Source organism: Tupaia chinensis, unplaced genomic scaffold (assembly GCF_000334495.1).
Source record: "Tupaia chinensis unplaced genomic scaffold, TupChi_1.0 Scaffold000221_1, whole genome shotgun sequence".
Lineage (NCBI taxonomy): Eukaryota > Metazoa > Chordata > Mammalia > Scandentia > Tupaiidae > Tupaia > Tupaia belangeri.
Genome location: NW_006159696.1, coordinates 1,379,768 through 1,382,686, shown reverse-complemented (window position 1 = coordinate 1,382,686; position 2,919 = coordinate 1,379,768). Strand labels below are relative to the sequence as shown.

Sequence of the window (2,919 nt, the reverse complement as noted above, 5' to 3'; positions counted from 1 at the left end):
GGGCCGTGTCAGCCTCCTGTGAGCGGCGCCCTCCCCTGTGTCAGGCGGGAAGGAGCACCCCTGCGGCCAGGATGAGGGTCCCGTGCTGCGACAAATGTCCACACTGCCGGGCTTGCCGAGCAAGTGTCTCCCAGCCTGGAGTGCCTCGAGGCAGCCCCACGGGACAGTCAGGACCTTGCCCTCCCAGCAAGGGACCCATGTCCCCAGGCGAGGAGCCCTCTGCCCCGCCGCAGCAGCCCCCCGCTGCTTCCCCCGACCTCTGCTCCTCTCTTCCACGTCACGGCCTGCCATTCCTTCCATCCCCTGGCTATCCCAGCTCGCTCTGGCCGCAGCCCAAGACCCTCTGACCCCAGAATGTGGCGGACTCGCTCTTCCTGTTGCCTTTGTCTCATGGTTTTATTCCATTTTAAGGCCGCGTGTCTTAGGACACGCAGGAGGAGAGGAGGAAAGAAATAAACCTCTTCAGTGGAAAGGACCCTTTGAAAGGGCTCAGCGGGAGGGCCTGGACCTTGGCTCTAGCGAACTGTAAGCCAGCACTCACCATCCACTCACCCCTCCCTCACCCCCCACTCATTTCCCACTCACCCCTCACTCACCACCCACTCACCCCTCACCACTCACTCACCACCCACTCACCTTCACTCACCGCCCACTCACCCCTCACTCACTGCCCACTCACTACCCACTCACCGCCCACTCACCACCCACTCATCACCCACTCACCCCTCACTCATCACCCACTCACCCCTCACTCATCACCCACTCACCCCTCACTCATCACCCACTCACCCCTCACTCATCACCCACTCACCCCTCACTCATCACCCACTCACCCCTCACTCATCACCCACTCACCCCTCACTCATCACCCACTCACCCCTCACTCATCACCCACTCACCCCTCACTCATCACCCACTCACCCCTCACTCATCACCCACTCACCCCTCACTCATCACCCACTCACCCCTCACTCATCACCCACTCACCCCTCACTCATCACCCACTCACCCCTCACTCATCACCCACTCACCCCTCACTCATCACCCACTCACCCCTCACTCATCACCCACTCACCCCTCACTCATCACCCACTCACCCCTCACTCATCACCCACTCACCCCTCACTCACCGCCCACTCACTGCTCACTCACTGCTCACTCAACCATCCACTCACCCCTCACTCACCACTCACTCAGCGCCTACTCCTCCCTCACTCACCACCCACTCACCTCTCACCACTACTCACTGCCTACTCACCTCTCACTCACTGTTCATTCACTGCCCATGCCCAGTCACTGCCCACTCACTGCTCACTTACCCTCCCTCACCTCTCACCCCTCACTCACCCATCACTCACCACTCACTTGCCACTCACTCACTCGCTCACTGGCCTGGGGGCCCTGGTGTGCTCGCTGAGCCCGGCCTCCTCCCATGCACAGTGCACACTAGTGCACACCAGACCAGGCAGATGTATGAGGAGCAGGTGACCCGCAAAGGGCTCTTGTGACGTATCACCTGCCCTACAGTCAGGACTGAGTGCTGGGAGGGCGTGGCCCACCCCTGGGAGGCGACTGCAGGCCTTTGTCACTGGCAACTCAGAAACCAGTGACTAAATCACCTATGGCACCATGAAATGTCCCAAGGTGGGTCTCCATTGGACGGGACTGGTCAGCTTCCTGGTGGCTGAGCAGTGGGGTTGAGGAGGGGTCCAGGTTCTTTTAAACAGTCATCCGCTCTTACACTCTACCTTTGGCAGGCTCCACCCCCTCCATCCCTAACAGAGTTTCTACCCGACCACACGAGTGACATGTGATGACTTTATAGCAACGTGTGTGCCAGCTGCACGTTGCGCGTGGCAGGCGCTAGACGAGTTGTAGGTGTGTAAGTAAATGTGCGTATTTTAAGCTGTGCTTCAGGAGGTGGGTTGACAGTTCTGAGGATTTTGAAGCACTTCGAGGGAGCGAGCAGGAAAGTGGCAGTGGGGGTGCAGTGGAGCATCTGCCTGCATCCGTCCCAGGCTGGCCCAGTAGGATTTGGATGGGATGTTGCAGGGGCCCTGCCTGAGAAGGCTGGACCCTTCCTGGGAAATGCCCGGGCTGCTGGCTCTCAGCCCAGGGGAACAGGCAGGCTGGCACCGAGCCGCCCAGCACGAGTGGGTCTGTGCTGGCACCAGTCCTCCTCTGTGAGGCCAAGTGCGGGGCCAGGAAGGAGGCTGGCTGGGGGACTGTGGCTGCAGCGGGCATTGGCAGCCACGCATGACGGGTGTGCAGGCAGGTCCCTTATTTATGAGGCTCACATTCTAGGGGTGTGAGGAGGATGGGAAGGGACCTCCTCCCCTAGTAAGCCAAGAATACAGAAAGCAGGAACTACCCTGAAGAGAAAAGCCAAGGTTGGAGGGAGAGGTGAATGGCTGTGGTTGGATCAGGCTTCATAGGCAGGGTAGAAAGCCACTTGCCTGGGGCCACAGCTGTCATGGCAGGGCGGGTGGCTGGTCCTCAGCCGGCTGGGCTAGGGTCTGAGCAAGGAAGAAGCCATAGCACTGGGCAATGGCAGAGGGATCTGGCCCTGGTGGAGAAGGCTGAGGGCCCTATGCAGGCTGGAACCTGGGCCTTTTGCGCTGAGCCTCAGAGGAATGACCCTCAGAGCCCAAATCCTCTGCCCCTCCCACACCTTGGCCTTCTCCCAGCTCCCCTTGGGTGGGCTCAGGGGCGGGACCTGCCCCTTTGCAGCAGAACAATGACTGAGGAGGAGGGAGTGTGAAGGAGAACTTGGAGAACAACTCCTTACTGTACAGAGGAGGAAACAAGTCCAGAGAGGTGGGGTATTTTATCAGGGTCACACAACTGATCTGGAGCAAAGTTTCACGGTTTTTCACCAACCACATGATTTGAGACATGATATTGGGGCTCCACTGCTGA

At 59.5% G+C, this 2,919-nt stretch overlaps 1 long non-coding RNA gene across 1 annotated transcript in view; it reads left to right on the top strand.

Moving 5' to 3' along the window:
• The first annotated feature begins 1,569 nt into the window (after positions 1 to 1,569).
• Positions 1,570 to 2,919, top strand: part of LOC102477971 (uncharacterized) — a 16,817-nt gene continuing 15,467 nt past the window's right edge. The window contains exon 1 of the long non-coding RNA XR_334455.1: positions 1,570 to 1,644. This is a non-coding gene — a long non-coding RNA (uncharacterized LOC102477971). The remainder of the gene's footprint in view (positions 1,645 to 2,919) is intronic.